Source organism: Felis catus, chromosome E1, assembly GCF_018350175.1.
Source record: "Felis catus isolate Fca126 chromosome E1, F.catus_Fca126_mat1.0, whole genome shotgun sequence".
In the NCBI taxonomy this organism is placed as follows: domain Eukaryota; kingdom Metazoa; phylum Chordata; class Mammalia; order Carnivora; family Felidae; genus Felis; species Felis catus.
In genome coordinates this window covers 22,051,013-22,078,167 of record NC_058381.1, presented here as the reverse complement: position 1 = coordinate 22,078,167, position 27,155 = coordinate 22,051,013, and the positions used below count along the sequence as shown (strand labels likewise).

The window sequence follows — 27,155 nt, the reverse complement described above, 5'->3', positions numbered from 1 at the left end:
TTTGCTTATATTTTTAATTTGGAAATAAAATCATTGTCTTACAAAATACCCTGAAGACCTCATTTTTAATTTCTCCTCTGAGCAGTCTTCGTATGGAAAATGCATCTATAAACAAATGACAGAAATAATGGTGGAAATCATAGTTCTTGGGAATCAAAAAGGAATAATCAAATGAATAGAAAGAAATGGCATGTCCTGAGTCTAATCCTGATTTAGCCAATAACTAGCTAATGACTTGACCAATGTGACCATGAACTAATCTTGACTCTGAGGTTCATTGTCCTCATCTATAAAGTATGGATTTTTGAAAAGTTCAGGGATGGTAAATAGTTTTCAATCATGTATTAACCTGATGGATTTATGGTAGGTGACCAGAAAGGTTTGTTGGGAAAACAAATAAACAATAAGCCTTCATTTGAGTATTGAATGTAAAGTCATGATTGATTATTGATGTCTGCCATGGGTACAACAGTGGGGATTGGTACTTCCCATGTAACATAGTTTCTTTTCTAGGGTTAAATCATATTTAAGCTCTTCTGTAACTTAATTTATGTATGATTATCTGCAAATGATCCAATCAGAAACCAGAGAGGCTGGGATGCCAGGAACTTGCAGACAAGTGTTTTCAGCTGTCAGCCCTAGGAAAGACAGTACAGCATGGTAGTTAAAAGTCTGGATTTAGATACTAGGATTACTAGTTAATATCTATGTCAGAGAAGGCACAAGTCATCTAATTTCTTTGTATTTCAAATTATTTACCTATTCTTTGTTTTTCTTATATGGAAATGAAGTTTATTGAGAATATTAAACTACCTAACACTGAAAATTTACTTTGCAGAGTGAGTGGCGTATGGTAATACGTGCAATAAGGTAGCCATTAGCAATAGTCAAATAAAATGAGTGTTCTGTCTAGAACAAGCTAGAAAGGAACTCAAAATGTAGTTCTTGGTCTTTTGTACCAGTTCCCTCCAAAACCATTTCCAAACAAAGATATGTGATAAAGACAGGCCTCCCGAAATGCCTACACTTTAGATGAAGAAAGAAGAAGAGTCTCCTGGAAACAGAGAAGTGACGTCCTGCCATGAACCAGAAGAATGGAATGTTGTGGGGTCTCAGAAGAGATGGAGGTCAGATCCCAGTGTTGATATGCCAAAGAGCAGCAGGCTCCTAATTCTACAGGGAGTTCAGAGTTCTTAGCTGGCAAGTCACTCTGATTATGCAATTTCCCTTTCTTGCTTTGTTTTTAAACTGAAATCAAGAAATCCAAACATAAAAAAGTTAAAACGAAACTTTAGCCCATGCAAGTTCATGTCTGTCCAGCAGCCTGGCTGTTTCGTTCAAGGAAGTGGTCATTCTGCCTCTTCCCTTTCCCTTCTCCACAGTGCTTTCCCAGCAAACAAATTCTTGAAGCAGTTTTGACAACCCACCTACAGGTCAGTGGCTGCAAAGGGGAGCTTGAGATCAGAAACCTGTGAGTAGCAGACAGGAAATGAGTATCCTGGTATGGAAATAGATCTGAATTTTTAGGTGGTTCTCAAGGGATGCAATGGGAATGGGAGAGCATGCGGGAATCAGAATTGCTGTATTCATTTTCCAGTTCAGTCTCCAGTGTCCTCAGTGGTCACACAATTATAGATTGCATTGGAAAGAGACATTTGCATTTAATTTCACTAATCTTTTCACTTCACAAATGAGGGAAAGAATTATGGAAGTGAAATGATTTGTCATGGATTGTACAGCGACTACATGACAAACCAAGACTGGTCAGTGGTCATGTCTGAACGAAAACCATTTTGAAATTCAAAGTTAGGAGACAAAGACCAGGTAGAAGACTGCAGTGAGGTGCTCCAAAACCCCAGGGACCATCTAATGTCCTAGTGCCCAGATCCACCTATAATATCAGGATTCTCTGGGCAATTATTGGTAAGATATGCCTTAACCACTTCAGTATAATGAGTGAGAATCTTTGGAGATGATGTCTTGGATTCTGTTTTTGAAGTGCGCTGAGTGATTTTTAATCAAATCCATTAACCTAGTTCAAATGTCTCATTTACAGGTGTATAAACTGAGGCACAGGGTAGGAAAATGATGTGCCCAGAGTCACTTGGAAAATTTAGTTAAGAACTGATACCAGAATTCAGAGATGCAGGCACCATGCTTAGTTATGCACTGGGCCTCTTTGGTCCCTGGTACAGGTGGGGTCTCAGTCTAGTGGAGGTCCCCAGATTTCCAATGTTTTGTGTCTGTAAGTCTGTTTTGCAGGGAGAAACGATTATGGGCCCAGCTGGAATGTACATGATTTCAAGGAGGATTACTTGATGGGTCTTAATAGGAACAGCATGAACAGATTCTATGTGGGCTCGAGGATATGTAGCTTATGCCACCAAGCCCTTAACCATCATTCCCACTCAATGCTTAAGATTTTCTTGGCACAGGGGATCTCTGAGACTCAACAAACTAGTAATGTCTATTCCTGTCCTTTATAACTCCATGCAATCGATGGGATTTTAGGATAAACTCCTGAATGGTGTTTGGGGCTATGGGCTGGATGTGAGAAAGAGAGGTAAGCAGGGTCACTGGACTCAATGTGAGGGCAAGACTGTGCTATTATGGCAACTAGAACATTGTCTTAATAATAGTGAGCTGTTCAGTTGTTCCTGGGTCTTTGCTGGGAGCCACTGGGATGTGGATTAAAGTCTCTGAGCCTGCTCTGCCGGTTATGTGGGGGCATTTGTTGTGATCTGTGCTTCCTGGCTGGGTTGGTAGTGTGGACTCTAGGTGCTGCCTCACCCTACTCTGTCCCTGCTGGAACAGTGTGGTATAGCACAGCACAGCACAACATCACATGGGGTGCCTCTTACCCAGCTTCCGGGGGTTCCTTCACTAATAAGTGAGTGGAGGGCTTTGGTACTGCTCTAGTCTTTCCTCACTCGGGCTGTCGGAGTCTTTGTCACCAGGAATACCCTGGTCACTGTGGCAGGTCAGAGACATGGGGATTCTTGTAATAGCTCTAAAGGCCTCTGCCTTAAGTGACACATGTCACTTCTGCTTATATTTTATTGATCAAAGTGGGTCATACAGCTTGCCTGTCTTCGAGATGGCATGGAAAGCTAATCCTACCATGTGACAGAAGAATAAGAACTGAAAATTTCAAGGGATGTCTCTAGTCACTACCACCTGCTCCGTGGTATCTACCTCAGTTCATTAACTGTTAAACTTTGTAAAGAAGTGACTGTTCTATGTGACATTCTTTGATTAAACGATTTCTTTTACTTCACATTCAAAATAGTCCACTCTTTTTAATTTTTTAAATTTTAAGTTGGAACAGACTGGTGAATGTAAATAGTTTCATCATCTACAGTGCACCTCTTGGCATTCTAAATCAAACATGATGTATTATTTTTGTTCTCCTTCCGTAAGTGACTTTTATCTAAATGTCAGGGAACTGTACCAATGACTGCCACACAAGGTTATCCACATCAACTCAGTAAAGTGGGAAATTATGATAGAGCCCTTAACGGATACAGGTGTTAATTGGCCCTTAGAGCAATATTTTTATTTCATTATTTATGAAGATCACAATTAAACTCATGAAGGCTAAGAACCTCTACATTAGTAACTATGAAGCACTGTGAAGGAGCCTTTGTGCTATTAAATGTTCCACCTCACATACAAAACAGTCGCCGTTTTGTTTTATTAGTGTTTTTTTTTTAAGTGGGACCGTGTAGTCTACCTAATTTAATATTATATTATACCCCGTAACATTCTGGACCAAACGTGTTTTATGATCTTTATGTCAAAAATAACAACTAGTTTTTATTCTAGCTTAAAAAAAAAAAGAATGCATAACGTTAAGTCAATTGTAGAAACTTCAGGTCAGTATGATACACACTAATGTATTCCACCATATGAATGAACTGAAAACGTAAAACCTCCCTCTCAAGGCACCTGCCAACACGGGTGATTGGCAGCGGGCGGATGTGATGTCAGCACCGTCCCGGAAGTGCACGTGCACACGCCCACCTGTAGCAGCAATGCTGGCCACCTTCCAGGCTACGGATCGCCAATAAGAAATTGTTCGTGCAATTTGCAGCTGCCACGTGTTCAAGTTTGGCTTCATGGTTTTTAATTCAATTGTTTTCCCTATTCTGATCTCCAAGGTGGTTCTCGTCATACAGAATCGGAGGGTTCTGTTGAAACTCTTGTTTGCTAACCAGGGGCTGCTGCCATCCGCGGGAATACCGTGCTTCCTCCAGAAGCTGCCCTTGAAATTCAGGTCTCTCATTTGTGGATGGTAGCACACTTCTTCACTCGTCTGCAACATTGCCAGGACTTGTAACATCTAAGAACGACTTCTGGCATGTTTCCCAGGTCCAGACGCTGGCATTTTCCCCACCTCAGAACAAAACACTGAAGGACTTTTAGTGATTTTTAATGATTGCACTCTTTTTTGTAGGAAACATAAAAAATATACAGAAGTGCCTAAAAATGAGGACGAAACGTACCTGCATTTAGGGTGACCATCTTGTCCTGGTTTGGCCTAGAATTTCTCGTTTTTAGCACTACAAGTCCAGTATCCCTGGAAACCCCTCAGTGTCGTCTCAGTCATGACAGCTGGTCACCCTATTTGAATTTTAAATACGGAGATTGAACTTGAGCTGATATTTTTATTTTATTCCTCTTTTTTCTCTTAATTTCACTGCATGTACATATACATATGTAAACATATATGTATATATGTGTTTTTGTATATCTACACATACATATACCCATATATCCATATACACATATATAGACATAATGCACACATGATGATATTCACAGCTTAATTCACTTAACATTGGTCATATACTCTTTCAAATCATTTGATATCCCTTAGTTGCTTGAATTTTAAAGGCTTCATATTGGTCCTCTATATAAAGCTCATTATAGTTGGGTATATATACTGTTTATGTTTTCATTTAAAAAATAATTTTAATTATTATTATGATGAAAAATCCAGTTAAAAAACCCTGCCTATGTCTTTATTTCTGTAGGTTTGGAATTGATATATCACAAAGTATAAAATGCTTGAATATCACCATAGCACTTTCTAGAAAGTTTTACTCTGGACAACATTTACTATTTGTAGTAAGCAGAATAACGGACACCACCACCGCTCTAATTAGCCTCACCTAGTCCTTGGAACCTGGGAATATGTCACCTTACCTGGCAAAGTGGTCTTTGCAGATGTGAGTCAGGGTATGGACCTGGGAGGAGAGTATCCTGCCTTCTCCAGCTGGGTCCAATGTACTCACATGAATCTTTAGAAGTGTGGGACTCTTTCCTGATGCTTCAGCGACAGGAGATGGAAGAAGAAGAGATTCAAAGTGAGAGGGACTTGGTCCACATTACTGGATTTGAAGATGGAGGAAGGGGGCTCTGGGCCAAGGATTATAGCAACTTCTAGAAGCTGGGAACCGCCCTTACCTGACAGCCATCAAGAAAATGACGATCTCAGTCCAATGACCCAAAGGAACTGAATTCTGCCAACAAGCCAAATGATCAGGAAAATTGATCTTCCTCTAAAGCTTCTAGGAATTAACACAGCTCTGCCAATGTCTTGATTTTAGTGTGATGAGACCCAAGGCCTACCTCCAACTCCAGCACTGTAATTTTTATGTTGTTTAAGCCACTAATTTTGTGCTAATTTATTATGACAGTGGTAGAAAACTAATACATTATTCTTTAAAAATGTACGATGCTTTGTTAATAAAATATTATCATGTATATAGGCAAAACTAACCTATAGTGATAGGATTCAGCCTAGAGGCTCCCTTTCATAGATATGAACTGGCAGGAGCATATGAGGGCAAAAGGGAGGCTCTGGGGTTGGAAAAGTTCTACAAATGTTGATCTGGGTGGTGGATGTGTGGAATGCATACATGTATAAAAATGACTTACCTGTATTGCACTTTATGGTAGGAGAGTATTACCTCGATAAGAAAGAAGTAAAGAGAAATCATTCCAGCACCTGCTTGTTCAAACTTTTATTACTGGTGGATATGTTGGCGTGCATGTTCAATGGATTACGTTTTTATTTTGTGAATTACCTGATAGCCTCCCTGGTTTGGGAGTTCAGTTATTTTTTCTTATTTATTTACAAGAGACATTAGGACTTCGACCTTTTGTTTATTCTCTGTGTTGAAAACACAGTATCCTCTCAATGATACAGAAGTTCTAGCATTGGAAACATATCCCTGACTCAGGATTTCCTCTTTAAAGAAGACAGAACTTAAGGCCTCTAGGATGGCAGCTTTTTTTAAAGTGTTTGGGACTGTCCCTGCCCGTTGCGTCACATAGCACTGATCCACACAAAAACCACACAAGGCCACCATTCCATTGAAAAAGTCCCGGTTACTTTTATTCTCCAGTGATGTGGCTTGATAATAAGGGCACATCTGGAAGCAAGAAATAGAAACAGCAGCTAAAGTCCCTTATGAGGACAACGAGTGGGTTTGTAGAAAGCAAGAGATGAATGTCAAACAGGCAGAATCCTGGCCTGCTTGTTAAGTAGCTATGTGACCTAACTAGATTCCATCAGGTCCACCCTGCCTCATATATAGAATGTGGGAATGCCCAAGATCAGGGATGGCAAGGGGCCTCAGTGCCAGTTTCAACCCAAGAGGGTGGTTGGAAAGACAGTGAGGCCTTATCTCGTGCTATGGGAAATAGTGATCCGATTCTTTACTGAAGTCCTCCACGGGCACAGGTCGAGGGATGACCCCAGCTTTGTGACATGTGGCCCACTTCTAGGCCAGGAGATACTTGTGACCCCTGCTTTTTTTTCATTTTATTCTTCATGATTATCTTCTTGAAATGAGTCCAGTCTGAGAACTGGACATCTAGGAATTGGCTGGAAAGAGTTCTTTGCTGCTTTGCTCTAGGACCAGCGGGATGGTGGTCACGATAATGCACTCTGGAGCCAGACTGCCAGGTCTTGGATGCATATTTCAACCTGTGTATCTGTTTCCTTTTCAGTGAAATGAGTGTGAGTTAAACAAGTTGACACAGGAAAAGGGAGTTGTTAGCATATGATAGGTATTTAGTAAGTTACCTGTTATGCATATTCAGAACAAGTGGGTGCAGTGATTAGAGGAGGGGCCCCAGGTGTGGGCTACTGGACAGAAGCATTCCCTTAGCAGTTTTCATGGTTCCCGATGAGGTCACGTGACAGAGGTGGGCCACAGCGGGAGCTTTGCTGTCCATGAGGAAGTAGTGCGTCTCCTGGATACAGAGAAGAATGAGGGTGCCGGGTCCTCACATGAACCAGAGGCACAGAATGCTCTGGGTGCAGAAGCAATGGGAGACAGATTCCCAGGTAGGACAGACACCAAGAGGCACCACGGCCAAGTTCTGCAGGGAGATCAAAGACTGCAGTCAGTAAATCCCCCTGATTTCACAATCTCCCTCCTTTGCTTTTGGTTTCAGTCTGGATTTGGGAAATCAGTGTGAGAAGCTAAAACGAAACTTAGGATTGGCCAAGTTCTGTGGCCGCTCCATTCCCAGGAAGGTGGTCGCCCTGCCCTCCCCTTCTGTCTCCTCCTAGTTTGCAGTTAGCTGAAGCATGTACGACCACGTGCTTGGACTCCACTAGCTGCCGGACAGTGAGACTGCGGTCTAGACAATAAGTCAGTGGTGGATGGAGATAGATGAGCTTGGGAGAGAAATAGGTCTCCTGCAGTGGAAGCTCTTCTGAAACGACTCCCAAGTAATGTTAAGGTCAGATGGAAGACTATCCTGGAATCACAAGTCCTGGCCACCTTTTACAGCTTCACCTCAGATTTATTCAGAGATTGCAACATCATAGAGACAATGGAGAGAGATGTCAAAAGAAAGAGGTAAAGTGCTTCCCAGCAGGTCACAACGCTAGCCCAATGGTGATCCAGGAGGGGCAATGACCAGAAGCACGTGGTCATTGACCAAGCAGGTCATTACAAAGACTGCCTTGCAAGTTCAACACAGGGCAGGTGGGACCAAAAGCTGAGAGCACGGAGGAACTTCAGAGAGCATCCAGTGCCTGGTCCCAGACCAGCCTGTGCCTCAGGTCCCCAGGGAAACGAATTAAAAACCTGAAAGGGGTATTTCTCCATAAGCCAGTGTTCTGAACCAGAGTGTCACAATATAGCCTGGGAATCTGTGTTTTTAGAAGCAGTCCTGGCAATTCTGATTCACTGCCAGTTTGGAAGCCATCAATCTAGAGTGAAAGCACTCAGCACTGGTGGCTGAGTCTCATGCAAGGAAGATGGTTTGCGCAAACAGTCCTGGTAATGTAGCGCAGAGGCATAGCCTAAAGAAAAAGCCGGGGTTGCAACGATCAATTATGTGTCATGCATCTGTGTTTGGTCCCTGCTACCCGGTAGGAACTCTGCGTTTCAGAGGTCCCAACATCTCCAATGCGTTGAGTTTGCAGGTTCATGGACACAGTGGGAGGGCAATGGACTGAGGACCATTTCCGAATGAAGAGCCCTGGCTTTACAAGAAAGAGGGGTTGAAATGAATTCTATTGGTGGTTGTGCATACGGAGGCCACCCATACTCTACCTTCTGCCCAAGCTCAGAGTCATTTCTGAGTATCAGGATGCATGGTGACATGTTAGTCATCTGTGTGTGCCTACCCTTGATTGGAACTTCAAGGGTCCCGCTTGATTGGATTTCAGAGATGAGATCTTGGTGGCAGATGGCACACAGAACGACCGGATCTGGCATGAGGATGGAAGAAGTGGCCTGTTTGCTAAGTGCTCCCAGGACTTTGGGTGTTTTGGGGGGCTTTGATAAAAACTCAGGGTCTGGGCAGGCAACGATGGAGCAACGGAATGGGTTTGTAGTAACGCAGGCCCTACATGTAAATTTGAAACACTTTTCCATCCAGCTCTTCCCCAGCTAATGCACATGATCATATTTTGCTAAGAGACATGGTTTTTAGAGCTGAGGGAACCTGGGAGGTCATCTGCCGGATTCCCTCACTTCCTACCTGGGACACAGGATCATTCCCATTTAATGGAGAGGAAAACTGAGCCCCTGAAAGAGAACTTGATACACCTAAGTGCATGAGGGAATCCCCAGGCTGGGACTTTTTCAGTGCCCCTGGCTTCTGAGTGTGCCGCTGTCCACAGCAACCATCTCTCCCCGAGACTGGCAGGCATGAGTCCTGCTCGTTGGTCTTTACCTTGGTGAGGAGGCTGGTTTCCATACAAGCGGGTTCCATTTTGGAAAGAAGAGCTGGCAAAGTTCACGTACTACAGTGGAATTTTAGGGGGCACCAAAAAACGCAGACCCTGTCCCTTTAAATATATGTACGTAAACCTCTATAATTAGGGTTTAGGGGGATAGTGATGGAAGAAAAATTGGGTCTCAGGTGGGCATGCTCCAAAAGACCACCTTGTGGTATTGGGGAGCTAGTTCTAGGATCTGAGTCCCTGGCCCTCCCTCTCTCTCTTCACACTAAATATCTTCGGTAAAATCCCAGTGTTTTCCATCCCTCCTAAAACTGCCTTCCTGTTACTTCTTGCCTGAATCATTGCAGAGACCTACTCTTGGGCCCTCCCTTCCACATCCCATCCTGCCCACAGCCACCCGCTTTCTTTTCCTCAAAACACACTTCTGATGGTGGCATTTCCTCTCCCTGCTGGTCAGTGTCTCCCTATCACCTTCAGAATTGCACCCAAGCTGTGCATATTGACTTTCAAGAGCCTCTAAAACATGACTCCAAGCTTGCATCCTAAACTTTCTAGACCTTTCTCCTGCTCCTGCACAAAAATTGCCGCCAAATTCTGCTTCTCACCTCCTCTTCTCGTTGTCCAACCTGAGTCAATGCTGCAGAACATTTGCCTCTCACCTCATCCCCTCCTTAAGACAGGTCTTGTGGTGCCTCTTTTACAGTGAAAAGTGTCACTTGATTAAATCGGTGTCCCCTAGCCTTTCTCTGAGGTCTCAGTTCACAGAAGATCAGCATTTCTCTGGGGCTTAGATAGATGGGTGGGAGGAACTAGAGGTGAGGAGAACACTCTTAAGACCATTGCAGTCGTCCGAGTGGGAGTCTCTCACTGGTAGAGGGAGAAGTGGTGGGCAGCCGAGGGAAGGGATGGGTGTGAGCTGACACTGGGTGTTGGAACCCTGGTGCTGGAGCAGCCCTGCCCATCTTGGACCTGTGTGGAGACCAGCCAGGTCAAAGGGCCATTCATCAGGGCATGGCCCCAACGTCCTAAACCTGGGGGGGTGTCTGGGTTTGTCTCAGCCTCCCTGTTCTCTGTTCTGCTGGTTTTTATAGAGTTGATATCCCTTATTTTGTAAGAGGTAGAGAGTTAGGGGGAAGGGAGGGAAGCCTTTCCCTTGGCAGGGTCATGGTCATAGAATGGTGAAATGAGATCTGGAATCTGCACAGTAGGCGCTGGGCCCCGGATGGCTTCCAGGACATCAGAAAGGGTAGCAGTGGGCCGGGGCATGGCACATTTTCCACCCAGTTCCGGGGGTGAGTTAGGAACGGGAGGTGGAGTCACGCCCAATCTAAGAATAGGAGATGTTTCGTGTTGGCTTATCTTCAGGGCTCCATTTACTCTTGATGGAAACTCCTCTGCTGCAGAAAAAGGAGGAAGAAGGGAAAGTGGTCGCAAGGGAGGGGAGCGGCTCTTGTTTCCACCTTCTGGCAGCATCCCCGTGAGGGGCTCAGCACCGTGGCAGGATCCCAACCAGAGACCTGAAACACCTCTCTGTTCCTGAAGCCTGCTGACTTTGTTAGAATCCTGGACAGTATTAAACTCAAACTTGGGCTGGATGAAGGACTCCAGGAATCCTACAGTTACGAGGCTGTTGGATCTCAGCATCAGAGAATGTCAAAGCTGGGTGGCAGATACAGATGTCAGAATGCTGTGTTTTTCCAAGCTCGGTTTGGCTGGCAAAGCCTTTCCCCGAGAGAGACCACAGGGGGGAATCCCAATCTATCAGTCAGGGCAAGTGGAGCCATCTACGTGACACAGAAGCTGCCGACCCCCGTGTCTCACACCCGGAGCTCCCGGGTACGGCATGGAATGTGGTGTGAGATGGCACTGATCCGGCCAAACTCCTCTTCCCCAACACACACATCAAGTCAGGGTATAGGAGGCACCACTAATGGACCAGTGGTGAACACCCCCACCCCCACGTGCTTCCTGGGTGCTGAAGACCGGCTTTCTCTAGAGGACAGTTGGTGCAGACATGGGAAATTGTGTACTCCAGCATTGGAGAAAAACGCTGCAGCAAATACTGGCTTAGGTGCATTTTAGGGACATTTGCTCAGATACCCCTGCGTTCTGTGCTCATCCCTGCTTTTGGCCAGGTTCCCTCTGCCCCAGCAGACAGTCGTCATCGAAGACCTATGACGTGGATGTGGATGTGGAAATGGCATAGGGACTGTGTGCAGAGGGGACTGTACACCTCTTGTGGATGTCACATCAATAAGTCAAGGGCTATGGTGTTCAAATAATGTGGCCCCTTCCTTCTAGAGGCTTCCTCAAAGTGAAGGTCCAGAACACCCTGGCCCCGGGGCTGGGGAAAATGCCTACGGTGTCTATTAGATAAAAGCCCTTTGTTCATCAACCATGGGATGTAGGAAAGAATGAGGTATAGGAAGCTGGAGCTTAGTTTCCCCTTCTGGAAAGGGGGCTAAAATAAGGTGTGAGGGTTAAATGGATTGATGTGTGAAAAGGTTTTTTTTTTTTTTTCTTTAAGCATTTAAATGATATTTATTTATTTATTTATTTATTTTATTATTATTATTTTAATATGAAATTTATTGTCAAATTGGCTTCCATGCAGCACCCAATGCTCATCCCAACAGGTGCCCTCCTCAATGCCCATCACCCACTTTCCCCTCTCCCCCACCCCCCATCAACCCTCAGTTTGTTCTCAGTATTTAAGAGTCTCTTATGGTTTGCCTCCCTCCCTCTCTACCTTTTTTTCCCTCCTCCCCCTCCCCCATCGTCTTCTGTTAAGTTTCTCAGGATCCACAGAAGAGTGAAAACATACGGTATCTGTCTTTCTCTGCCTGACTTATTTCACTTAGCGTAACACTCTCCAGTTCCAACCACAAAAGGCCATATTTCATTCTTTCTCATTGCCACGTAGTATTCCCTTTTCACTAGTACTTATAGAGCAGTATCTGTGTGGGTGAAAAGGTGTTTTGAACAGTGACTTCTATCCTAGTTGTACACCATTTCCCGCATCTGCACCAACCGTCCGCTAGAGGGAACCCATCCTTAGCACCTAGAAGCCAGGCTGCGCTGTTTTCCGCTGGTCAGTGAGTATCGTTTCCTACATTGTGTCTTGCGTGCGTGGAGGGAGAGTAAGTTTACCAGCCATGACTTTTTTTAAAGGGACTTCAGAAGAAGCTGCTGGGAAGGGACTCAAAGTCTAAGACAATGGGATTCTCATAATTCCTCCCCCAAACGGACTCATGGTTCCAAATGGAGACTTGTTGCTGTGGGCAAACTTTGCCAGAAATGCCTGTGTTATGGAAAAGGAACCAGGAGGAATGCGGGGTAGAGGGAGGAGGTCCCAGAGGACAAATGCGTGATGCCAGTGTCACAGCTGGGCAAGTGTTCAGTGATGCCAGGCCGTTGGTCTGTTATTTTCATTTTGCGGTATCCTCTCCCAGATGCCAGCGTCACGGTCTCTGGGGAGCTTCTGTGTGAAATTCCTTAACCCAATCTCTTCCGCCATCTGCGGTCGGCAGCTCTTCAGGCTGGCTCAGCTGTCTTCTGAAGGTAGGTGCTGTCTGTTTTCCTTCCGTGTTCTCTCTCTCGATGATCTCCTGGCCAGCACTTACCCAAGGCAGATGCGATTCACATTGTTGCTGGTGCATGGAAGTGTGTGATCAGGAATGACTCTGGCGGGAGATGAGTCCCCTGTCATGGAAACGGAGCCCCCGGCTCCCATCCTGGTCCCTAAGGAGCAAGCAAGAGTGATTAGGTTACTGTGCAACCTGGGAATCCAGACTCTCCGCTTTCTTTTATAGCTCGGACTTGGATTTCATCTGAGACCACACAACTGGAGGAGGAATTAAATAGGACCCGAGAACACCTTGTCTTCTATCCTCTCCTTTCTCCGATGGAAAAACTGAGGCCCAAGGACAGCAGCGAAATCCTTCAGGCCATGCAGGGTATGAGAGGCCTCTGTGTCCCAGAGCCCACATCTTCTGCTATATTCTCTCTCAATCCCAGGGCCTTGGTTCTCTCTCTACAGAAGGGAAACAGCTGGCATGTGCTACCGGCCTTTCCCAAAGTTGCTTGGAACTCCCTTGGAAGAAACATTCTACAAACTCACTTTCCTGCAGGGTTCAGCATTGCAGCTGCTGTGCGGTAAATAACAAACAGTGATGGTTGTTTCTGTCGTATTTGTTCTCCAAGCCAGGGAGTACAGAGTTTGTGTGCCTTCTCCAATTTAATCCTCCTGATCAACATCTGAGATAAGTGCTCCTAAGCTGCTCATTAGAAAGATAAAAGAATGGAGGTTTAGAGAAGCTAAATGCTTTCCTTGTGTGGGACAAAGCTCGTGAAAGTGAGAGCTGCCTCTCTGTGCAGACATGCCTCTGAACTAGGATAAACACATACCAACACGCCTTTGTTACAGTGCCATTGACCCAGGATCTCACATCATTGGCTAGTGGCAGGTATGTTGATCTCCACCTTACCAGCGATATTAAGCAATTTTCCTGGGAATACATAGCCAGTGCGGGGCAATCCAGAGCTGAAGCAAATCTAGGAAGTAGAATAGGGGTCCCAAGTCCCCCTCTCCCCCTCCCTCTAACACACTGAACTAGAGTCTTTGGGGAAGATAACTTAGAATCTGTTCTTGGGACGCTTGGGTGGCTCAGTCGGTTAAGCTTCTGACTTCTGCTCAGGTCATGATCTCATGGTTTGTGGGTTCGAGCCCCGCTTTGGGCTCTGTGCTGACAGCTCAGAGCCTGGAGCCTGCTTTGGATCCTGTGTCTCCCTCTCTCTCTCTGTTCCTCCCTTTCTCGCACTCTGTCTCTTTTTCACTCAAAAATAAATAAACATTAAAAAATTAAAAAAAAATAAAGACACCATGCCAAAACAACAACAACAATGATGACAACAATCTGTTCTTTTACGGGTGCCTGGGTGGCTCAGTTGATTAAGCTTCTGACTTCAGCTCAGGTCATGATCTCACGGTTCGTGGGTTCAAGTCTCACGTCGGGCTCTGTGCTGACAGCTTGGAACCTGGAGCCTGCTTTGTGTCTCTCTCACTCTCAAAAATAAATAAACATTTAAAAAAGAACCTGTTCTTTTAGACATGTCCCTAGTGATTGTGATGCGTAGCTGATTGGAAGCCATACATCTAGTTCAGAATTCCATTTTATAGTTGGGTAGACTAAAGCTCAGTGAGAAAAATGTGAATTTCTAAGAGTCACCTTACAAGGGAGTTGCAGAACCAAGCCAGGGCTCAGAGATCATGCCTCAGGCCCAGGCTTGCAACCTTGGAGGGGATGCCCTGGTGCCCTGCCGGGAGCCCCATCCACCTGTCAGCACTGTTTTTCCCCAGCTGCAGCTGTGTTGGTAGCCGACCAGCCTGCACTGAACTCCTCTCTGGGGAATGCCCTTGGCTGTAGGGAGCCTCCTTCTTCAGGGTCACACTCTCTTTTTCTGGGGACAGCCCACATCCAGTGGTTGGTGATATAGGTGTAATAAAGGCATGTCCCCTTCTCGTAATCGTGGACAACTCTGAAAGGGACATCCCAGCTCAGATAATCTCCTCTAAGTAAAAGAATATACGTCTCTTGCCTCCACCATGAAAAAAGAGGAGCAGTGCCTGGGAGTCAGCTCCCCTATCCTCGGGAAGACTGCTCTGATCCCGTACCCAAAAGGCTATTGTTGTCACTGGGGTGTTGAACAGGAGTGGGTTCTGCACAGGTGCAGGTGTGATACAACCATTCCTGTGGCTTGTGCCACACCGCTGGGTAGGCTTCATGGTATTAGAGTTTTTTGTGCTGGGAAAAGAAGCCCACTGCACCCCATGCAGCCCATGGCTTGGTAGGAGAACCACAAAATGGAAATTGGGATTCCAAACCAAGGCTGTACCACCTAAAAAGGAGAATTTACATCTTTTGGGGAAAAAAATTCCCAGTGTCAGATGGAGCCCTTGAAGAGACAAAGACCTCGGTCAAAGGAATTCAGGTGACCTTGCGGCCCAAACTGCCCATCATGAGGTAAGTTTTAGTCAGACCACCAGGTTATAATGCCAGGTGGGCCCAGCAGCAATCCACTAAGATGTTAAAACCGCGTATATGACTTGGGCACCAGCAGGGCCAGAGGGCACAGTAAACCAGAGAAGCAGGTGACTCACACCCCGATGTCATCCACACTGCAGTGCCTCTCCCTCGGTTCACACCCATGGCTGCCTGAGAAGTCACTTATGGAGGAACTAACGGAGGAAGAGAATGGTTGAGCTCGGTTCACAGGTGGTTCGTGTCACTATGTGGATACAGCAAAGAATGGATGGCAGTTGTTCTACAGCTCACCTCATGGGTAGCCTTGAAAGACAGAGTGAAGAGGGCACAACTTTGGTCAACATTCCCGGTTGTCCACTCAGGTGGCCTGAGATTAGAATATGTGTGGACTCATAGCCAGTGGGGAATACTCTGGATGGTTGGTCGGGAAGGAGAAAGGTAGAAAGATTAGGGAAAAGAAAGGCTGGTAGGGAGGCATGTAGATGGACCTATGGGACAAGGCACAGGAGGTGAAGACCTTTATTTGCTATTACTGTCCATCAGAGAACTTGGAGAGCAAGAGAGGCATTGAATGGCCAAGCAAACAGAGTGACATGACCAGTGGACATTGGCCACTGCAGTATTGGACAGTGGGCACATGAACAGAATAGCAGGGGTTTACGTTACACATAGGCCCTGTAGCATGGGTTCCCACTCATCAAGACCAATGTAGTTAAATGTCTAACCTACTAGCAACAGAGGCCAAGGTTGAGTCTGTGACATGGCATCATCCATCAAGGACACTACCCAGCTATTTGGTGGCAAATACACATGTGATTACATTGCACCTCTTCTACCCTGAGAAGGAAAGTGATCCATCTTAACTGGAGTAGGCACACACTTCCAGGTATGGGTTGGGTATTATTTCTCCAAGTATCTCAGCCAACATCATTACCTGAAGGTTTATAGAGTGTTCATCCACTGGCATACAGTACATGTCTATAGACCCAGAGACATATTTAACAGCAAATGAGGGATAGCAGTGGACATATGACCATGGGGTCCACTGATCCTACTACATAACTTCTTCAGCAAGAAGCTTCCAGTCTGGTAAAGTAATTGAATGGCCTATTGAAGGCATAGCTGAGGCACCAGCTTAGAAAAAAAATATGCTGTATGGATACAGCCCCATCCTCTAGGATTCAATGTATACCCTAAATCAACTAATAAATACTCTTGTATCTCCAAACACATAAAATTTGCATATCCAGGTATCAATAGGTGGAATTAGGAATGGTCCTACTTACCATCACTCCCAGTGACCCACTTGGGGGAGTTTGGGTTTCCTATCCCTGCAACTGAGGGCTCTGTGGGCTCAGAAGTCCTGGTTCCCTGAGGAAGAAAAACCATAGTTTATAGAAAGAGTCTCATTAAACCTCAAGCTATGGCTACACTCTGTCTCTTTAGACTTGCAGGCTAAGAGACCCACAGGTAAGGGGAGGAAGGAGCCACCATCTTGGTAGGGTAATTAACCCAGGCCAGCAAAAGGAGGTGGAAACAGGGGCAGAGGAGACTATGTTTGGCTCCCAGGTGATCCACTTGGATATCTCTCGGTACACCTTTACCCAATTTAGATGGTGTCACAGCCTGAGAAGAGCATGATAACCAGGCACTGAACTCCTCAGGAATGAGGGTCTGAGTAATACCCTGAGGTCAAGCCACCTAGACCAGGGAAGGTGTTGGCTGAGGTTGAGGGAAGTCTAGAATGAGTGTCAAGGAAAGAGTTAATAAGTATCTAAGATTCTGATCTTGATTTCAGTGCATGCATGTGTGTGTGTGTGTGTGTGTGTGTGTGTGTGCATGCACGCACACATGCGTGTTCCAAGCAGTTCTCCATCACTAGCTGGATGTCCCATAATTCAACTCGCTCCTGACACCATCTAGCCGGAGATAGCATCAGATGACACATGTTAGGGTTCAGTCTTACAAGACTGCACCCACCACCCATCCACCCCTAACCCAACATTTCAGACATCAATTGCAAGTCCAGATTGTCACCTGTGCTTCTGACTGACCGGCTCTAGATTGGAGGTTCCAAGAAGCCCTCTTTGGATTTGATTAATTTGTTAGAGCAGCTCACAGAACTCAGAGAAACATTTTACTTACAAGATTACTGGTTTATTATAAAAAGATTTAACTCAGGAGTAGCCGGATGGAAGAGAGCCATAGGGCAAGGTATGCGGAAAGGGCATGGAGCTTCTGTGCTACCTTACAGGGCACCATTCTCCCCAAATCTCCATGTGTTCAACAACCAGAAGATCTCTGAGCCCTGTCCTTCTGAGTTGTTATGGAGGCTTCATTACATAGTCATTGGTCATTGGAGATGCCTCAGCTCCAGCCCTTCTCCGCTCCCTAGAGCTTGTAGAACTTTCAGTCCCAACCATCTAGTCATGTGGTTGGTTCCTCTAGCAACCAGCCCCCATTCTTAGGTGTTTTCCAAAAGTCACCTCATTAACGTAACAAAAGACACCTTTATAGCTCTCATTACAGGAAATTCTGAGGGTTGTAAGAGCTCTGAGCCAAAAATAGGGTTGAACATCATATATTCTTATATTTCTTATTATAAATCACAACATCACAGTATTACAGTCTCAAGACCAGCTGCAGCAGTGAGGAGGGGCACTAGTTCACTCCACTAGCCTTGCTCTTACAAGCTGCCTGAGGAAAAGAGCCTCAACAGATTCTCAGATGAGTTAGGATCTATCCTATAACCGAGTGGATGAGCAGCAAAAGGGCCAGGGCCTGATGGATTCCCTGGTGGGTTGCCAGATCCTGCCTCCCAGAACTGGTGTTTTCCTTCCCCAGCTGCTGAGTGTGTTGGCAGTCAACGTGCTCTAAGCTGTTTCCTTGTAGGAAATGCCCTTGGCTGACAGAGCGAGTGCTGTCTTGCCCAGGATCATGCCCTTTACCAGGAGCAGTCTGCCTCAATGACAGATTCATATGGGGTATAAAAGCCTGGGTCTTCCTGCCCATTTGGGTTATCCCAGTTCTAAAACTTCCTGATTAGCACTCGGGGCTGAAGTGTGCTAGGCTGCAGGAGAGGCTGGGAGACTTGCTGTGCCTGGACTGCGATCCAGGGATTACTCTGGACAGGAGCCATTCTGCAGTAGTCCCTAGAACATCTCTGACGGCTCCTGGAGACCATGCTTCTACCCGAGGCTCTCACAGAGAAGCTTCTGAGAAAGGTTCAGTCTGATGGACAGTAGCCATGCCAGCTTGTCTGACTTGGGAGTGGCCTGCCTGACTTGGGAGCATGACTGCAGAACTTGGTGCCCAACCTTCCCTGCTCCAGGGTGGAGAACTGACATTTTCCAAGAAAAGTGCTCTCAGAGCAGATTTTATGAGGTCATTTGTTAGGTCCCTTAGTTCTTTCCCTAAAACATGATTATTTCCAGGGGCGCTGAGCCACCGACTGGGTGGCTCAGTCGGTTGAGCATCCGACTTCGGCTCAAGTCATGATCTCACAGTCTGGGTTCGAGCCCCACATCGGGCTCTGTGCTGACAGCTCAGAGCCTGGAGCCTGCTTCGCACTCTGTGTCTCCCTCTCTCTCTGCCCTCTCCCGCTCATGCTCAGTCTCTCTCTCTCTGTCAAAAATAAATAAACATTAAAAAAAAGTGATTGTTCCCAAATTATAGATGGGCAATCAAGGCCCAATGTAACACCTTGGGAGAGACCAATTCTGGATATGAATTGGAAGTCACCTGCTTCCCAGGTCAGTACTGTTTCTAGTGCCTCATGCTGCCCTTTATGTCACCTTGTGCCACAGCCACAACACATAGTGACCCAAGGGGACTTTGGTGTGAATTGTACCCCTTGGAGCTATGTAATGCGGTGGACTGCTGGATGGAGTGTGATGGAGTGGGCCATTATCCCTCCAGATTGGCAGCCTCAGACTATGTGGAGTTACACCAGCAGGGCACCCAGATGCTAGGGTGGCCAGATGTTTGGGGCAGTTAATTTATATATATAATACATATTATACATATTATACAATATATATAATACATTATATATATAAAATATATAATATATTATAAATATATATTAAATATAATATTTAATATATTTAATATATAATATTTAATATATAATATATATAAATATATATAAATATAATATATATATATATTGTCCCAGCATAATTTTTTAAAATTTAAATTCAAGTTAGTTAACATATAGGGTAGTCTTGGTTTCAGGAGTAGAGCCCAGTGATTCATCTCTCTAATATGACACCCAGTGCTCACCCCCCTTAAATGTGCCCTTCTTAATGCCACCCGTTTAACCCACCCCCCAATTCACCTCCCCTCCAGCAACCTTCAGTTTGTTCTTTGTATTTGAGAGTTTCTTATGGTTTGCCTCCCTCTCTGTTTTTATCTCATTTTTTCCTTCCCTTCCCCTATGTTCATATGTTGTGTTTCTTAAATTCCTCATATGAGTGAAATCATATGATGTTTGTCTTTCTCTGACTGAATTATTTCGCTTAGCCTAATACCTTATAGTTCCATCCACGTTGTTGCAAATGGCAAGATATTATTTCCATCACTGAGTATGATTCCACCGTGTATATATATATATATATATATATGCCACATCTTCTTTATCCATTCATCAGTTGATGGACATTTGGGCTCTCCCCAAAATTTGGCTATTGTTGCTTCTGTAACCATTGGGGTGCATGTGTCCCTTTGAATCAGCAATTTTTGTATCCTTTGGATGAATACCTACTTGTGCAATTGCTGGAGTGTAGGGTAGTTCTATTTTCAATATTTTGAGGAACCTCCATACCGTTTTCCAGTTGCTGCACTACCAACATTCCTACCAACAGTCGTCTCAGCATAATTATTAATGGTACTTCCTTTTTTTCTCAGAAGTGTCCTAATTTGGGCAATAAAAATGACGTTGATATGACATGTTCATCTTACTTCTTACTATATGAATGGAACACAACTCCTCACCTTCCTAGACTGGCCTCAACCTTCCTTCCCAAATTTCCCCACTGCTTCACACAGATGCTGACCCTATCGCCTTCCCAGTGGGCTTCCACCCAATTTGATAAACACGTCACAATCATCCTTATTTCCAGACATTTGCTCAAATCATACCTGTCTCCTATCAACGTAGCTTGAAATACCTTTCAAGAAGCCCCTGCACTTGCCCATCCATCAAGAGCTGGCTTAAGTTCTAGGATGAAGCCTCTCTAAATGCCTGGAAAGCCTTAGTCTCAGTCAACTTCTTTCCAAGGGCCATCTAGACTTCCTTTGGTTTCCAATGTTTGTATTAGCTGTGTATTGGGAGTTGGAGGATAATCCAAAGAAGAAGCTCAGGCACAGGGATGATATCACAGGCTACCGCAATAGGCCACTGGAGAGACTTGGGGCAAGTGTGAGGTCTGCCAAGAAGGGAATTGTGGTGATGGGGTGAAGGTTTTCCTGAATGAAGGGCTAAAGTACTTGGGGTCTGGGAAGCTGTTCTTAGGTACCACAATCAGAGGGATGGAGAGGATGAGGTCCTGAATCTCATTGAAGACCAGTGGAACCAAAAGGCTATGTGTCAGGCACACAATTCCCACCCCATAACCATGCCTCTTACCCCTACTTCTATCTTTCTCCCTCCCCAGTTCAATATAGAACCCCCCACAAATATTACAATGGCTGACTGTAATAAAAAGTATCTATTTTTATGTATTCCTAAAATAACATGTACTTTCACTTTATGAGTCATGCTTTGATTTACAAAGAGCAATGTTTTTTCTTAAAAACACAAAATACCTTCATATGGATGATCTTCGCCAGGACTTCTACAGAATTCTAGGGAGGTAGGGAGGAGAGGAGTCCCATTACTCATACTTTGCAAGGGACTGAGTTGGGGGTCACAGAGAAGAAGGGAGCTGACTTTCTGCTTTATATTTTAAAAACAAGGCAGACCCTCCTGGCAGATCAGTTTAAAGTTTTTCAATAACTTAAACGCAATATGTTTTATTAAAATGATTAAAAAGAGTGCTTGGGTGGCTTAGCCCGCTGAGTGTCTGACTCTAGACTTCAGCTCAGATCATGATCCCAAAGTCATGGAATCAAGACCCACTTTGAGCTCCATACTGAGTTTGGAGTCTGCTTGAGATTCTCTCTCTCTCTCTCTCTCTCTCTGCCCCTCCCCCCTCTCTCTGCCCCTCTCCCCCTCTCGTGCTCTCTCTCTAAAATAAAAATATATTAAAATAAAATAAAATAAAATAAAATAAAATAAAATAATGAAATAAGGGGTACCTGGGTGGCTCAGTTAAGTGCCAACTTTGGCTCAGGTCATGATCTCACGGTTCATGCGTTCAAGCCCCACATTGGGGCTCTATGCTGACAGCTCAGAGCCTGGAGCCTGCTCCGGATACTGTGTCTGTCTCTCTCTCTCTCCGCCTCCCCTTTGCTTGCACTCTGTCTCTCTCTCTTTCTCTCAAAAATAAATAAATTAAAAAAATTTTTAAATGATGAAGTAAAAGCTCTTCCTTTTGGAATGAGGATGAGATTATTTTGGAATGAATCTTAGGAAGACCGTTGAAAATGAATCAGGCATTTCTCAGGCTCTGGTCTGGCTTCAAAAAGGTGAATATTTATGGGTTTGAAGTTTGGGGTTTGGGGCCAAGTACTTCATGGCATTCCAGACACCCTCCTCCCTGGGACCACCTCCTTGGCCTGTTTGGTGGGATGGAGGGGAAACAATGAGAAGGATCCTCTACAAAAATTGTGTCCATTTAACTGAATTGTGTCCATTTAACTGAATTGTGTCCTTTTAAACCTTCCAGGACCATTTGCCATGGGGCAAGGGGGTTGCCATTGGACAGGACGAAGTGGACAGAGAGAGGAGGGGAATCTGGGGGTTATCTGCCACTCTTGATGCCCCAGTAAAGCCATCCTTGCTCTTGACTCAAAGAAACTAGTGTGAGCTGAACAAGCTTCTAGGCAGGGAGTTAGGCATGAAAATTTCCTGTTGTGAAATTTCATGGATTGAATTTCCATGGATCGAACTCTTTGAGTCCATGACTCCAAGTAACTTTGAAATAATCCCGTATTGCTCGCTGCCCTTGAGAAATGAATTTTGGGGCTGGGAGAAGGTGAGTATTGTCAGAGGCTCTCTGCTGCTGGTGATTCTTCTGTAGCTCTATGATCACTGAACAGAGAACTTCCCACTGGCCACATTATTTTTTTTTAAATTTTTTTTCAATGTTTATTTATTTTTGGGACAGAGAGAGACAGAGCATGAACGGGGAAGGGGCAGAGAGAGAGGGAGACACAGAATCGGAAACAGGCTCCAGGCTCTGAGCCATCAGCCCAGAGCCTGACGCGGGGCTCGAACTCACGGACCGCGAGATCGTGACCTGGCTGAAGTCGGACGCTTAACCGACTGCGCCACCCAGGCCCCCCCCCCCCCCACACTGGCCACATTAAAGCAGCAGACGGTTGGGAAAGAAGCTGAATTTGGGGGAGAAATAAATAGAAAGGATAAGCCACTAATGACATGTAGATATTTAAAATCATGATTTTGTAAGAAAGGAAGGATATTTCAGAGAAGGCAAAGAAATGATGTAAGAGGTGCAGATAGAATCCATCTGCTCTGAGGTCCTGTGTCTCTGCCCCCACTGTCCCCATCTGAGACCCACCACCCCTGGCAAGGGTATGGGAAAATCTTTGTCGGTGCAATAAGTTCTATCTCTGCCGTTATGAGGAGCTATGTGGCTCTGTGATAGTCATGATACAGTTCACCAAATATTCTCCATTCTCTGCTTTCTGGAAACTTGGTAGACTTGCATTTCCTGGTTACTTTTGGTTGGTTGGAACCATAGCCAGTTTTGATCAATAAGTTAGAAAACAGAGTGGCAAGTGTCATCTCTGAGCTAGAGTTTGTATTTGTCCGTGCAAGACCCCCAAGAGCTTTCTTTTTCATTTAAAAAATTTTTTTAACATGTATTTATTTTTGAGACAGAGAGAGAGAGCATGAACAGGGGAGGGTCAGAGAAAGAGGGAGACACAGAATCTGAAACAGGCTCCAGGCTCTGAGCTGTCAGCACAGAGCCCGATGCAGGGCTTGAACCCACGGACCGTGAGATCATGACCTGAGCCGAAGTCGGACGCTTAACCGACTGAGCCACCCAGGTGCCCCGAGCTTTCTTTTTCTTTATCACAGTAAGCAGCAATGTCCCCAGTGGCACCTGCTCCTCAATACAGAATCCTCAGTATATGAGGCTAAAGCTTTAGCCAGCACATTAGAGATAATTTAGTACAGTGAGAAATTAACCTTCATTGTTTTAAGCTACTGATAACCTAGGATTGTTTGCAACCACAGCATGCGTTATCTTATTCGGACTGAAACATGCAAGAAATCTAAGTCATCAGAGGATGGAAAAATGAGATATGATACAAACACCTACACGGTTTCCCAGAGTCAAAACATGTCACCTTGAGATTCTGTTGGGACCTCATTCCCCTCTTCAAACCACTGTTTGCGAAAGCCATCTCAGTTCGGTAAAAATTCTGGTTCTACACTCAAAAGGTTTCTTTCCCCTCTGCTACTGACAAAAATACCTTCTGTGCCACAGTACAAGAACATCTCTTTTGTGAGCCCCATCACTGAACACTGCAAGGGCAGTCAGATCTTGAACGCACATGGTGCCTTTCTCAATACTCGTGTCAGGCAAGAATGTGGGGACTGGTTTTGGTGACCTGGATTTCTAGCTTTGGTTGGGACATTTCTTGTCCACTCATGGCACCTGTTTGCCCATCTTTAAAATGCAGGGTTTGTAGCAAGTCTTTGCAGATTCTTGCTGATCTGATAGTTCTGGAGGTGGTTAGCTTTTCCGTAGGGAGGGAGGGGTTTACCTGGCTGGGTGAGCACCTGGGTGCTGAAGGCAGGCACAGAAGCACTGCAGAGACCTTCCTGTTAGACAGAGGGTGAGGATGCAAGTTTCAGTGTGACAGCGGGCATTTTCTGGATTGGTCTCAGCCTTTCTGAGACACTGGCTGCTCTGCCCACCTTTAAAAAAGAGCAGAGAGGGTGGGACCTTCCAGGGAGGCTTTTGGCTGGCCAGGGTCATGAGCAAGTCATGAAGAAGGAAGCGCTTAACTGCTGACCAGGTTCCAGGTCCCAGCAAATGAACAAGACATAAGAGGCAAACTAGGGTGTGTGTGTGTGTGTGTGTGTGTGTGTGTGTGTAGGGGGGCACATTTGTCATTTGTCCTGGGGCTCAAAGTATAGAATGTGTGCATATGGAATGACTTGTGTGCAAAGTATAGAATGTGTGCATATGGACCTTGGATAGTAATTCTTAAAAGCTCTGCCTTTTCTCAAATGACACATCTGTAGTTGGGGAGGGAAGTGGGGAAACCAAGGGCATGATGATGAGGACATCCAGGAACCCCCCTGGTCCCTGTGTTCATGTGGTGGCCTTTAGGATTTGCAGGCCAGGAAGGGTTCCTAAAACTCCTGCTAGGCTCCCTCCCCTGCCCCGCCAGAACTGTAGCACATGAGAACCTCGTCCTTATGTTTCAATCTCATGGTCATAGGCTTTGAGACCCTGGGATTTTAGTGTCCTAGGACATGACTAGATTGTTCTTATTGATCTTGACCTCCTGTGAATTCCTGCCCCAGCTTTACTGAGGCATCAGCGACAAATAAAGATTGCATATATTTAAGGTGTACAGTGTGACAGTTTGACATATATATATATATATATGTCACATATATATGTCACATATATATGTCATATACACACATATATACATATATAATTCATATACATACATATATACACATATATATGTATATATATGTATATATAGTGATATATATGTATATATATATGTATATATAGTGATCATGGCAATCAAATGAACCCACAGGCCCATCACCTCACATAGCCTCTTTTCAGTGTGGTAAAAGCATTTAAAATCTATTTTCTTAGCAAATTTCAAGAATACCGTGTGGTATTATTACCTATAGTCCCCATGCTGTACAGTAGATTCCCCAAAACTTACTCGTCTTATAACTGAAAGTTTGTACAGTGTGACAGACCCTTCCCCAGAAAGACAAATCAAAACCACCATGAAATACCACCCCACACCTATTAGGATGGCTATCGAAAAGACAAGGCATAACAAGTGTTAGTGAGGGTGTGGAGAAAAGGAAACCCTCGTGCACCGTTGACGGGAATGTAAATTGGTGCAGCCACTGTGGGAAACAGTATGGAGGTTCTTGCGAATCTGTAAACTATTTGCTTAGCTGCTAACTCTCTTCTCCCCCAAATGGAATGAAATAGCAAAAGCCCATACATCAAAGACACGGTGGTGGAGGTCTGTTTGAAGCAGAGTGGGGGGCCCCCCATGCTCTCACCCCGCAAGTGTTCAAGAAATACTTTCGGAAAACCAGCAATCTGTTTCGCCCTCGCTCCCTGAGCCCATGTTCCAGACCAGACGACTGGTAGCTAAAAATATCAAAGAGAAAGAGGAGACAAGAATCCAACACGTATCCTTTTTTGTACACAACGCCAAGCCCCTTAATGGGAGATGCTGCACGGACAGGCAGTCTTTCATGGTGTCACTGTGGTGAATTACAGAATTGAATATTGCCATAGAGACACCGCAAGGGTCGCCTGGTTTTTCCTGCACACTTAAATACCAAGTTGATTGATTGGAGCAGGTCATAGAGAGGTGTGTTGAGAAGGATTCTGAGGCTGACTGGTGATGTCTGTCATGGGCATGGGATTAAGAGAGTGCCCTTGATGGCCTGCATGGTCTCTAAGCTCCCATCTGGAATAATTGGTCTATAATTACTCAAAAAGAGACCAAGTAGGAACCAGAAAACCTGGACCTTCATTGTTCTCTCCTGCTCAGTTCCAGGTGAGATGGTTTAGTGTGGACCCCAGAATCAAGATCCTGAGTTTGGATGGTTCTGCCACTAACTAGCTTTGATGCCATGGACAGCTTACCTACACTGCTAGATTAAGATGGAAGGAATCACGCCTACCTTGGAGGATTCTTGTGTGAATTAAGTGAGTTAGTATATATAAAGTGCTCAGAGGAGTGATCAGATGGCTGTAGTCAGTTGCTCTGTAAGTGGAAGTCCGTCATCATCGTCGTCGTCGTTCTTGTTGTTATTAGGAAATAAGAAGGATTTTGCCAGCCAGGGGATGCTAGAAAACAACTCCAAGTCTGGCCAGATGGCTTTCTCCGTATCTTCTCCCCAGGTTCCCCCAGCTTCTAGGTAAAGACATGCAACCCCGGGATGGTTTCCAGAAATGCCTGAGTTGCACTTGTGGGAGATGCAGAATCTCAAAAAGTGTGTCCAAACAACACGTTTGGAATGTTTTTGACCTCACAGGCGTTAGGCTGACATGGTTGAGTGATTATATTCCCTTAGTAGAAATAATTTTGTAACTGCTGGGTGTCTAGAGGGCCCTATCAGCAAGTGATTTTCCATTTTTGTGTTTTCCTCCCAGGGGGTTGGATTTAACCTGGACCATAGACACTTCAGTGGGAAAGAATAAACTGAATCTGAGACATCCAAGTTTAGCAGCTGTTCCATCCAGCTGCCTGGCTGTCTCTAACAGTGGGGGCAGCTTCACCAGCTGTTTTGTCTCTCTTCCCTGGGGGTTCTTTCATGGACAAGTGACCTGGGCTAGGTCCACTACTTTTTTTGGTCTGGTGCCTGACACATGTGGGGTGTTGGTGGGGAATGACTCTGAGCGATGGGCAGGAAATGAGTCCCTCATTGTGAAAACAAAATCCTAGCTTTCTTTCCAAGGATGAATGATCAGTGGAAAAAAGGATCTCAGGAATTAGGACTCTTTTTTAGTTTAGTTTAGTTTTGTTTCTGT

At 45.1% G+C, this 27,155-nt stretch overlaps 1 long non-coding RNA gene across 1 annotated transcript; it reads left to right on the top strand.

Annotated features, from left to right (window-relative positions):
- Positions 1-1,315: 1,315 nt before the first annotated feature.
- LOC109494108 lies at positions 1,316-6,012 on the top strand. The gene is made up of 2 exons (XR_002148686.3): positions 1,316-1,433; positions 5,037-6,012. It is a non-coding gene; the product is annotated as an uncharacterized LOC109494108 (long non-coding RNA).
- The last annotated feature ends 21,143 nt before the right edge of the window (positions 6,013-27,155 follow it).